The 13,326-nt window shown below is 36.0% G+C and overlaps 2 long non-coding RNA genes across 2 annotated transcripts; one reads left to right on the forward strand and one right to left on the reverse strand.

Annotated features, from left to right (window-relative positions):
• Nucleotides 1–222: 222 nt before the first annotated feature.
• Nucleotides 223–9,954, reverse strand: LOC123037647. The gene is made up of 3 exons (XR_006417595.1): nt 9,096–9,954; nt 8,136–9,022; nt 223–575 (listed from the first exon to the last, which is right to left on the reverse strand). It is a non-coding gene; the product is annotated as an uncharacterized LOC123037647 (long non-coding RNA).
• LOC108044928 lies at nt 8,587–9,090 on the forward strand. Its single transcript, XR_001769324.2, has 3 exons — nt 8,587–8,674; nt 8,739–8,860; nt 8,921–9,090. It is a non-coding gene; the product is annotated as an uncharacterized LOC108044928 (long non-coding RNA).
• Nucleotides 9,955–13,326: the final 3,372 nt, after the last annotated feature.

Consider the following 13,326-nt stretch of genomic DNA (forward strand, 5'->3'; position numbering starts at 1 on the left):
AAGTCTTGTACATTTTATTTGCTTTTGAAATTTAAAAAACAAAAAACCGAATATTAATGAGATCCACTGTAGGTACAGACTTTCGTCTTATTGGCAAGATACAGTGTCGTTATACATAGTAGAAATCGAACATTTAGGAAAGCTCGATATCATTTTTATTTTTAAAATATTTATGGTCCCTGCACGCTATCGTAGTCACGCTTATCAAATAGTCCTGTATCGTTATTCTGATATTTACAAAATATAATTTGTTACTTCATAATTTGTCATAAAATATCTTTAACAACATTTTTGGATACAATTTTCGGGCTTATTTTCACACGCATGGAAGGCTATATCCAATCTACGTCGGGTTATGGTGTTATCAAGTTAAGTAAGCAAAAGTCGAAATAACTAGACTTGATGGCGTCTTCCCACAGATATCCATATACCATCCGTTGAACGGATTGTCCATTGTGCAAGCAGCACAGAACAAAACAAAAAGTAATCATTTTTTAAAATTTTTTTTCTGATTGTTCCTTTGGCAGCTATATGATATAGTCGCCCGATCCGGCTCGTTCTGACTTATATACTACCTGCAATACAAAGACAACATTGGGGAAAGTTTCAATCAGATAGCTTTAAAACTGAGGGACAAGTTTCCGTAGAAACGGACGGACTGACGAACGGACGGACAGACGGACAGGGCTACTCTCCTGTTTTTGGGTTGTTCTCTTAAGCCGAGAACAAAACCTCTTTTTAGTGGCTGTGAGAGCGATATTTGTATTTTATGCTCAATGTTGCGTAACGCACAAACATGCGGTTCAATTCTGGAAAACCTAAGCTAACACACTAAGTCAGGGACCTACCACCATTTTATTTGGTATTGTCGACTACGCAGATCTATTTTTGATAAGGTCGGATATCTGTTAAACTCATTGTTGTGCTAGACTCAAAGTATACCAAAGCTAAGGAAAGTACCAAAGCTGAAGTAAAGACCAACGAAGGAGCTGGACAATTTATATCGAAATTAAGAACAACCGATCAAGTTTTTCCTCATCATCTTAAACCGGTTGCACAAAATCTACACAAACTTGACTGATACTCCGTTTTTTGCACGAATTTATAAAATGATAGAAGTAGAACTGAAAGATGTGCTGTCAAGCTCCGATCGAGAAGAAAATAAGACAACGATGGCATCGGTCATATTCAATAATTAAAACGATTAAAAAACACACCAAATTCTACTGGCGTAAACCTTAACTTTTTTTTAACTTTTACTTTAAATTGTTTTAGACTTTACTTTTAAATTGTTTTAGAATTTATTCAAAATTAAGTTAAACAAGAACAATGACGTCAGCGCTAGCAGATAAATTCACTTTAGCGCCAGTACCATCTATTAGGGGCATATTTGTTATAAAACTGATTAAAAAAATTACGTGTTTTGATAGTCGTGGAGTTCGACACTATAGTGTTCTTCTTGTTAAGATTCTTGTTTCTATACATTTTCAATTTAAAATATAGTGATTTGAAATAACGTTCAAAGAGGAATGAAGAGAACCAAAGATAAAAACAAACTTTATACCCGTTACTCGTAGAGTAAAAGTTTAGTTGTTCATGAGAACTCCAGCGTTTGAATCTCTAGCTTAGTTCGTCCGTTTACTAAAAATATTCTAAGCATTCTGTGACATCATTTCGTGAACCACTGTACTTTGAAAATAAAGTTTTTTTTGTGCTTAAATTTACTTTTCATTAGACTTTGAAAGGCGTATTGTATCCATAATATTAGTTTTCCGAAAAGCCAATGAAAAGCATTAACAAAAAACATTTTTATCCATGAAAATCAAATTTTGGTTTGGATACTAAAATACAGAGAAGTTTAATCATCAACACCAAGTATGTATATGGTGAATAATAATACTATTAACATCTCACAGCTTATTTGAACCAACCACTTTTTACTCCGATTTCTCGGAACTCGTTGAACGAATTACGGGAATTCCTTTTGCTACATATGTCTTCATATGTGTTCGAAGGAATTTGTTTCCTAAATTTTAGCCATAATTCGACACTGTCGAAGAACGGGAGATATCCAGCAAATAAGCTTTATAGGTAACTCTTTGAACACGTCATGGGCTTTTGTATCTTTGAAACCCGTTGAGTTAAGAACCTTAAAATCGACACATATAAAAAGTGCAAAGGATCCGTATCAGTTTTATAAGTTTGTTAAACCCATCTTACTTTACGAATTACGGGTATACAAGGTATAAAATAAAACATCAAAATATATTGCAAAATTAAAGTTTTCATATTTTTGATATAGAAATCTCGGGTAACAATTTTTGATGGTTCCCGTTCCATCATTTCGTTAACCACTTTACATTGAAAATAAGGTTTTTTCCGAGTCATTCTTTTTCTTTTCGTCAGACTTTCATAGGCGTATTAGTTAATTTTTGCGGAAAGAATTGACAGAAAAAAACCTTTTTTATAAAAAAAAAATTTGGTTTCGATAAATAACTACAGTGACACCTAATTTTTAACATTAAACAGCTATAACTCCTGAACCATAAGAGATACCCATAAAAATAAAACGCAGAAAGGTTAACTTTTGTTTTAACTTAAAAAATATGTTTTCATTAATTTATTATAGCAAGGAACTTCTTAATGAAACAATAAAAACAAAAAATACTGCCTTTTTCAACGTCACAACTTATTTGACCCAGTTCATCAAATTAATTATAAAAAATATTACGTCATTTTCGCTGATGAGTAAAAATTTTATATTTTTGGGTCCGAAGGACGTTCTTACGTATTGCGTAAAGCCAATACAGAGCTGCAGGACAAACATCTAAAACCCACCGTTAAGCATGACGGCGTACACGTTATGGTTTGGGCCTGTAAGTCCGCAGCAGGAGTCGGAAACCTTAAATTTATTGAAAACACAATAGATAAAAATGTTTATCTCAATATCCTTAAGGATAATTTACTCCAAAGTGCTGAGAAATTGGGAAAAAAACAGGGTTCTACCAAGACAATGACCCAAAGCAAAAATCGAGTATAGTTCAATATGGGCTGGGTTATAATTGCCCCCATATAATGAAATCGCTAGCTCAGTCACCCGATTTTAATGTTATTGAGAATTTGTGGGCTTTGCTGGACTCAAAAATTCGGGAGCGCAATATTTCCAATAAAAATGACTTGAAGACGGCTTTGCTCTAAGAATGGGCTAAAATCACCCCAGAAACCACAAAAAAATTGGTCGAATCTATTCCCAATCGACTGAAGTCGGTTGTGGACCAAAAGAGCGGGCATACCAAATACTAAAAGTTAAAAAAATATTTTTTTTGCAATTTTTTATAATTAATTTGATGAACTGGGTCAAATAAGCTGTGACGTTGAATAAGGCAGTATTTATAGTTTTTATTGTTTAATTAAGAAGTTCCTTGATATAATAAATAATTGAAAAAATATTTTTTAAGTTAAAGCAACAGTTAACCTTTCTACGTTTTATTTAATGGGTATCTCTTATGGTTCAGGAGTTTTACCTGTTTAATGTTGAAAAATAGGTGTGGGTCAAATAAGCTGTGAGCCACTGTATCTATCCCTAAAGATTATAAAATGAAAGACCGATTTTTAAGGGGATACGGCCACAGCCCAAACCGTAAGAGCAAGAGCAGCCAAATTTTTTCACAGTATTCCATTGGGGGCGTGGGCGCCCACTAAGATCCGATATGACCCCCAGTGGCCCCAAACAGCTCCAACATCCATTATTCTGAGCAAAAAAAAGTTGATGTATTTAAGCTTAACTTCTAAACTGGTTGGAATTTCGATATTTGGTTTTTTCCGAATTTTAGGTTTTGAAAAGGGCTAATTAGAAATCTAAAAGAAATTTTGATATCCCCCATAATTTGGGGCCTACATTTAAAATTAACTTTTCGATTTAAAAAATCTAAGCCGCTGCTCCGATCAAGATGAGTTTTCGCTCAATAGTTATTCTATGGCCCAAATGCTTAAGTTTCATTTTTCAAGTTTTTAACATTTTTTAAGTATTTTTAACGAATTTATTTAGATTTTCTAAGTCATTGCGTTGCATTTTGCGGGAGCCTGTCGAGAGAACGAAACCCAGAAGCCAAGAGAGCGACGGCCGAGAGAGCAACAGCCAAGAAAACTGATGAGGGGGAGGGGTAGTGCTGCAGGGAAAGGGGAGGGGAAAGAGGCAATTTAAGTTAAATTTGTTTAGGATTTTAAAAACTTAAACTGCTGCTTCGATCAATAGGATTTTCGATCAATAGTCAGTCCTGTGGATCAAATGCTTAGGTTCTATTTTTCATTTTGTAGCAGAAGTAAGAGCCTTATTTAATTTCCACCATGGAAGAAAATAGAAAATTACTACAAATTCTGTAAGCAAAGCCAAAATGTTTCCAAGTTAAATATTAATCTGAAGATTCGAACTTTTGACCAAATACGTATGTACATATGTATATTTGGATATGTTTTGATTTGCTTATATGTACAATACATGTACATACATACAATGTGTGTGTATGTTTCTATTCGAAAGTAGATAATGTGCTTAAATACAAATAAAATGATTTATTATACCCGTTTATCGATCAAATGTGGAATCTGAAAATAATACGTTACTTTGCTGTTTTTGTATTGGATGCCAATCTTTTACTGTGTGTACAAAGGTTTTCGTTTCATTCAAAACAAGAAATTTGAAAACAACAAATTCCAATTTACAAACAAGTATACATATTTGTGCGCAAATTAAAATTGCATTGATAACATTGTAACTGATAAAAAGTATACTAGCTCACGGCTTTTACTTGGATCACTTTCATTTATTATATAGCTTAGTATCCTTCTGATTCTCTCTCTTGAAGGATCTTCTACAAAGGTTGTTTACACAAAGGTTTTCAAAAAACGCCCAAATAAGAAATAAGAAAGTCCTGACAACCCAATTTCCTAACTCTAAACTAATATTAAGCGAACGAGCAAAAAGTCGTATACAATACAGTTTTACAAAGCGTTGGGATCTCAGCCCCAACGCTGAAATATTTTTTTTGGATGCACCTGGAGGGACAGGTAAAACCTTCTTGACAAACTTATTGTTGGCATTTGATGGTTTAGAAGTCTCCTATAAATCGGTCGACTCTGTTCATGATGCTGATAATGCTGTTCATTACCCTATTGAATTTTTAAATTCTTTGAATCCTCCAGGAATTCCTCAGCATAATCTGTCTCTTAGGATTGGAGCACCCGTAATGTTATTGCGAAATTTAAGTCCCCCAAAGTTATGCAATGGGACACGATTGCAGATAAAAGGTCTTCATAAGAATGTAATCGAAGCAACAGTATTTACGGGGTGCGCGAAGGGGGAAACAGTGTTTATACCCAGGATCCCATTAATACCATCCAGTCTGCCGTTTAAGTTTAAAAGGCTACAATTCCCTCTAAAAGTTTGCTTTGCAATAACTATAAATAAATCGCAGGGGCAGACTTTGAAGCTGGCTGGACTAGATCTTAGAGAAGATTGCTTCTCTCATGGACAATTTTATGTCACATGCTCTAGAGTTAGCTCTGCCAGTAGCCTTATTATTCTCGCTCCTGAAGGATCTTCTAAAAATGTTGTTTACACAGAGGTTTTAAAGTAATCATATTAATTAACATTATTAAACCTAGAAAGTTTCAGTGGAATAGGTCTAATTAGAGTTACCACATTAAAAAAAAACGCACCAATTTCTATACCCCAGGGGTGGTGTGGGAATGGGAAAGACTTGACAACCGTACTCAAAACTAATTTTAAGCGAACGAAGTCGCGCCGGGTACAGCTAGTACATATATATATGAAAAGAGGAGGCGACTGAGCGGTCGCGCATGCCAGACATGCCGTCTCAGCACTGTCCAGGCCCATAGAAGCGGGCGTTCCACAAGGTAGTGTGCTTGGCCCTACATTGTATACACTATTCTCTGACGACATGCCAAACCACTCGTCAATCACAGCACTTGCAGGAAGGGATACGCTAATTGCAACCTACGCTGACGATACCGCGGTGCTCACCAGAAACATCTCCATAGACCTGGCAAAAATAGGTCTCCAAGAATATCTAGATGCATTTCAGGAATGGGCTAGGATTTGGAACGTGTGCATCAATGCAGATAAATGCGCAAACGTGACCTTCGCAAATCGGGCGCTAAACTGCCCGAGTGTGACGCTTAATGGTAGAGTGTTAACTCACTCAACATCACACAAATATCTAGGAGTCATTCTAGACAGAAAGCTCAAACTCGAAAGCAATGTCAAGTCGCTGCTGCATTCTTATAGAACTAAGTTAAATCGCATGTCCTGGCTACTCTCCGCTAAAAACAAGCTTTCGCTGGACAACAAGGTTCGAATTTTCAAGTGCATTCCAGCTCCGAACTTTTTCTACGCAATACAGGTGTACGGTATCACAGCTAAAACCCACCTCAACAAAATACGGGTACTTCAAGCCAAGACGCTGAGGAGGATCTCAGGAGCTCCATGGTACATGAGAACGGCGGACATCGAGCCCGACTTCAAAGTACCAAAAATTGGGGATAAAATTCGGGCGATTGCACAAAAATACACGGAGAGGCTTGGAGGTCATCCTAACAGCCCAGCTAGGCGACTAACGCCGAGTCATCGCACTACGGTCAGGAGAATACTGAAACGCCATCATCCTCAAGACCTGCTGGCTCGGGTCTTGACCTAATGATTACCAGCAATGCTAAACTTAAATTTCTCGCATTTCCATAGCCTCAATGTATATAATTTTTCTATAATTTATATTTATTATGTGCTGCTGACATAACTAATTTTTCTGTATATTATTTCTGATTTGCTTAAGTTGCCCAGTTATGTAGGTAACAGTGCACCTATCTTTGTTACCATTTCGTTATTATTTCACAATAAATTATTATTTCACAACGAGGACGGAAGCTAACTTCGGCAAGCCGAAGTTTTAATACCCTTGCAGACTTTGACGAAATTGCTAAAAGTGAAAAAGTAGCGAAAGGAATAAGGTATACATAAGTAAACTAGATTTGCATCGTTTCAAGTCAATTGCTTTTATACTGCAAAAATGTCATATACAAAAGGGATACTTTCGCAGCCTTTAACAATTTTTTTCTATCTCCTTTAAGATATAGACTTCCGAGCGGCAAGCGCTTTTACCCTAATCAAGATATGCGTAAATAAATAAGAATTGGAAAATTTTATGTTAGTAGCTTACACACTGCGCGAAATATTCTGATAATCATCAAATTTGGACCGATTTCACCCTATTGTTCCTATGGGAGCTATAGGATATAGACGTCCGATCGGCACGCGCTTTCACCTTGATCAATGTATGCATAAAAAAATAGGATTTGGAAAGATTCATGTCAATAGCTTGTATACTGCGTGAAATATCCTAAAAATCATTAAATTTTAACCGATTTTACACTTTTGTTCCTATGGGAGCTATAGGATATAGACGTCCGATCGTCACGCGCTTTTACTCTGATCAAGGTACGCATAAAAAAATAAGATTTGGAAAGATTTATGTCAATAGCTTCTACACTGCGCGAAATATCTTCCATTCTTGCAAGTTATATCCGATTGTTCCTATGGGAGATATAGGATATAGACATCCGATCGGGGCGGTTTTCAAACTTGATCTGCGTACACTTGTTTTAGGACGACTGTGAAAGTTTCAGATCGCTAGCTTTTAAACTGAGCTCGCAAACGGTATTGAAACAGACGGACAGACGGACGGACGGACAGACGGACAGACGGACATGGCTATATCGACACCCCTATTGATCCTGATCAAGAATATATATACTTTATAGGGTCGGAAACGTCTCCTTCACTGCGTTACAAACTTCTGACCAAAATTATAATACCCTCTACAAGGGTATAATTACGCATTATTCCTCGGAACCCATTTGTTTTGGTATATTAATAAGTATGCTGTCATCATACTGTTGTTTTTATTAGTGGTTGCACCTGCTATTAAAAACTTTTCCCTGAGTGATTTATTGATGGGCACTTATGTTGTCCTGATAATTTTCTGTTTATGAAATAACATTGAACGATACGGAAGCAGATATATATAGTGGTTAATTGTAAATAGTGAACAAAACTGCACCTGAGTTTAACGTTTATTATATTCGTTAACAAATAGGGTCTATCGAGAAATATAATCATAGGAGCACCAAGTTTTCTATTATGGCTATTAATTAAATTCACATCTATAAATCTTAAAAAATGTGGCCATATACATATAGGTACAGACTTTCGTCTTATTGGCAAGATACAGTGTCGTTATACATAGTAGAAATCGAACATTTAGGAAAGCTCGATATCATTTTTATTTTTAAAATATTTATGGTCCCTGCACGCTATCGTAGTCACGCTTATCAAATAGTCCTGTATCGTTATTCTGATATTTACAAAATATAATTTGTTACTTCATAATTTGTCATAAAATATACAATTTTCGGGCTTATTTTCACACGCATGGAAGGCTATATCCAATCTACGTCGGGTTATGGTGTTATCAAGTTAAGTAAGCAAAAGTCGAAATAACTAGACTTGATGGCGTCTTCCCACAGATATCCATATACCATCTACCATCCGTTGAACGGATTGTCCATTGTGTTTTGTCGTTTAAGTGTGTAAGCACAGGTAATTTATATACATGGAACAATATATTGGCAACCCATTTCACGATATTATTTTTTGCAAGCAGATAAAAACAATTGGGGCCAAGCCGTGGGATTCTGTCCGTGAGGCAGCATTAATAGTTGCTCCACACTTTCCTAGGCGCATAACGTACTCACAACATGGAGCAGAACACATTGGAAAACGAGAGTATGTCCCCAGACTTATATTTGTGTTTTACAATTAACTTCTAAAATATATTTATTGCAGGTACTAGAGGGAATAGGTGGACCACAAGGCCGAGCTTGTGGCGATAGCGCTTGAGCAAGGCTGGAGAAGCAGCAAGCGCAGACCGAGATCCTGTCTGCCATCCTTGACATAAAAAATAAAATGAAATATTAAATTATAATAAAACAAAAAACAAACATATTTATATATAATGTACCAGATTTGTTACTCTTTAGACAATATGGGGCAATAGCTATTCCTATTATTTCAGCAGGCCGATTGGTTGTTAGTTCCCTTGCAGTCTGTTACCAGGTATAATTTATAGCGCTGTGGTCCTTCTTTTAAATGTTTTGTAAAACGCAACAATGATTAGCCACAGCTGTGCAGATCAGCTGTTATCGGATGGTGGAAGTGCTCTGTGGGAATCGGATGAACTATATTGGAAGACAGTAAAAGAAAGTTTGGCCTGATAAGCAGGGAGGCATTTTCGACTTTTATATAAATCAAGATATTATAATGCTTCCAGTTTCCTCTTATTTTAATTCTATCTAACGCTGTTTCCACTCTCATAAGTTTTTCTTCACTTTTCTGCAATTAATGAGATGCCGGAAATGCCTAAAGTTCACCGTGCCCTTTTAGGTACGAATAGCATATTCAAAAATCATTTTTTTGAGAGCTCGATTACAGAAAAAACACTGAATTAAACTTATATTCAAGTTTGACATCATCTGTTTTTTGTTTTGGTTTTGATTTAGAGCTGGCTTTTGTTGATTGTTGATCCAAATTCCGTCAATATAGTCCCAAAAAGTTGCACGATTTTTTTAACATTGTATATATTTTGAAACTCATTTATGTGCTCTATTTTCCAATCATTTGTTTCTATTGTCCAAATTGGGTTAACTCCATAGCTCGGGCTTTGAACAGATGTTCTTTGTTTTGATTTTGCTGCAGAGGGTAAATAGTTGTTTTTCATCGTCGGCCATAAATTTTGCTTAAAGCAGCTGTGATAGTGGTGATATTGATGGGCGACCAATAGTCAAAAAAGGTCCTAAATATGGACAAGTTTTTCTTCGCTTTTTTGCATATTTATAAGTCCCTGAAAAATTCAGCAAAAGCGTCCGAAACTCTACTTATGTATGTATGTGCTTATCTCCACTTTTGACCATTCAGCCTAGTATCCACATCGACAAACGATTACGCTAGCGTAAAAACTTTAATCTTCCCAGTGTGGCCAAAAGTTTGAGAGTTCATCAGATTTAAGTGTGCTACGGTCGTACTGTCAATCAGCTGGGTTTGTTGACAAGCAGTTAAAATTCAAATATCGTATATGCGGGAAAGAGCCTTTAAAAGATATTATCAAATACCTTGGCAAGACAAGTCTGCCGCTGTACAAAGAAATTAAAAAACAATACAATTTAAATTTAACAGTTCTTTTTTTTCATTTACTGATAATTATTTGCTAATTTAAAGTTCATAGCTGCACTTTTATTGTGTTTTTTCGTACGTTCTGGACCTAAAAAACATTTTGCTCTGACAACAGGCACCCCAGATAGTATTAATGTTATTTTGTCCTCACATGTAAACACCTGCAATCGACTTTTGTGAGTTTTTTGAGTTTTTCCCTCCATTTCTTATAATGTTCAGTGAGAAGCGCACGCCAAAAGATTAAATTTTTTAATCTTTTCGCTAGGGTTCACCCAAAGTTAATTTCCGCAGACTGGCAACGCTATGGAATTTTCTGGTATTTTTTTCTTCGATCAGGGGACCGACGTGAAAAGAAAGCCCGACGAAAAGTGAACGCCAGCTGTTTGCCTCTCGATCTCTCTCATGACTGGCGTACGGTTCACGTCGAAGTGGATACTAGGCTTTTAATGCGACAAAATATCAAAAAACATATTATAATTTTAAATTTCAGAATATTTACGATACAAGCCTAGTATCCAGATCGAAAAACGAGTATGCTAGCGTAAAAACTTTAATCTTTCCAGTGTGACCAAAGTTTCGAGAGTTCATCAGATTTAAGCGTGCTACGGTCGTACTGTCAATCAGCTGGGTTTGTAGACAAGCAGTTAAAATTCAAATATCGTATTTGCGGGAAAGAGCCTTTAAAAGATATTATCAAATACCTTGGCAAGACAAGTCTGCCGGTGTACAAAGAAATTAAAAAACAATTCAATTTAAATTTAACAGTTCTTCTTTTTAATTTACTGATAATTATTTGCTAATTTAAAGTTCATAGCTGCACTTTTATTGTGTTTTTTCGTACATTCTATACCTAAAAAACACTTTGCTCTGACAAGAGGCACCCCAGATTGTATTAATGTTATTTTGTCCTCACATGTAAACTCCTGCAATCGACTTTAGCGAGTTTTTTGAGTTTTTCCTCCATTTCTTATGTTCAGTGAAATGTAATCTTTTCAGTAATCTTTTCGCTAGGGTTCACCCAAAGCTAATTTCCGCAGACTGGCAACGCTATGGAATTTTCTGGTATTTTTTTCATCGATCAGGGGACCGATGTGAAAAAAAGGCCCGACGAAAAGTGAACGCCAGCTGTTTGCCTCTCGCTCTCTCTCATGACTGGCGTACGGTTTTCGTCGATCTGGATACTAGGCTACAGGACTATAAGTAAAAGGCGATAACGATAGTGCGTAGGTATTATAAATATTTTTCTAATGAAAATGGTATCGAGCTTTCCTAAATGTTCAAGTTTTGATATGTGCATATAACGAAATTTGGTCGGCCCAATAATGCTAAAATAAATATCTATATATGCGTTTTTTTTCTATTACGGTATATATAAGAATTTCATTGTCAAAGCCTAGTACCCAGATCGAAAAACGAGTCCGCTAAAGTAAAAACTTTAATCTTGCCAGTGTGACCAAAATTTCGAGAGTTCATCCGAACTGAGCGTTGTACGGTCTTACTTCCAATCAGCTGGGTTTGTTGACAAGCAGTTAAAATTCAAATATCGAATGTGGGGAAAGGAACCTTTAAAAGATTTTATCAACTACGTTGGCAAAACAATTTAAATTTAACAGTTGGTTTTTTAAATTAACTGATAATTATTTGGTAATTTAAAGTTCATAGCTGCACTTTTAATGTGTTCTTTCGTACATTTTGACCTAAGAAAACCTTTGCTCTGACAAGAGGCACCCCAGATAGTATTAATGTTATTTTGTCCTCACATTTAAACTCCAGCAATTTCAGGTGGTTGGTAACATGAAGTAATTTTCTGGTATTTTTTCGACGATCTGAGTACCGAACTGAAAAAAGGCGTGACGAAAAGTGAACACCAGCTGTTTGCCTCTCGCTCTCTCTCATGCAGTTTTCGTCGATCTGAGTAGTACCCATTTCATGCAACGAAAATGGACAAAACAATTTCCTAGCGGCAGTCCCCAGGCCTAATACAATAACATTGTATTGTTATTGGGACTCCTGGATTTTACGACCAGCAGTCATGTCTTTACATTGAGGTAATCCCAGCGTGGCCGTTGGCGGTCTGCAATTTGAAGGGTGCTTAGCAGAATTGAAAACACTCAATTTATTTATACTTACCCTCATTGTTAATAAGGAGAAAAAGTGGGTGTCCTTAAGCTGGGAGCAGCACAAAAACTTGATACATTTATCCGAGGCCATATATTCTCATTTTAAGGCAGCCTTGTACACTCTCTCGCATATCTCAGCATAGACCACCAAAAAAATTTCAAAATCAAACTTTTATCAATAATTGTTTTGGCATTTATGCATCTATTTCACTCATTATTTTTTTAAACGAAATCTTAGTTTATTGTCTTCAATTACGTATTTTTCCAGAATTATTTAACAATGGGTTATATTTTTTTAATTTTAAACTTAACAAATGTGTACGCACAAAAGCGTACAGCTGTTTAAAGCTAAGTGGAATGCAAGATTGTGCGATTACCGTTAGGACTTTTGGCGCCGATCTTCTACAGAATGTCTAAGCTATAGGTATTGCGCAGTTAAAACTAAAATTGTTCGTCAAATTCAGGCCAATGGATAAAAAAGGCAAGAAATTTCTGTTGATATACAATTTTTTTTGGACGGAAAATCCTATAGGGATATTGGTGCTCTTGTTGTCAAAGGCTCGTTCTGGCCGTCCGCCCATGCTAACCAACCGTCAAAAAAAACTATTATTAAGACTATTCAGCTTAATCCCAGGACTACAGCTCATGAGGCTAAGCTACAGATTTTTTTTTTTTTTTAAATATATGATTTATTTATTGAACCTTCTCTATTTGAGACTAACAATAAGTATATCAAATCTTTAGAATATAACTTAACTTACAGTCATATAGACTGAATTTAGACTAACGGGCCCTAATATTTATTGCTGGTAGATCGTTACGATGCAGACGAGTTCTGTTCGAAACCCGTCTTAGGTTCCTTGCGGGATTATTTGGGTGCAGTGTAAGCTTGTTATGGCAGAT

Source organism: Drosophila rhopaloa, unplaced genomic scaffold (genome assembly GCF_018152115.1).
Source record: "Drosophila rhopaloa isolate 14029-0021.01 unplaced genomic scaffold, ASM1815211v1 contig_190, whole genome shotgun sequence".
Taxonomy (NCBI): Eukaryota; Metazoa; Arthropoda; class Insecta; order Diptera; family Drosophilidae; genus Drosophila; species Drosophila rhopaloa.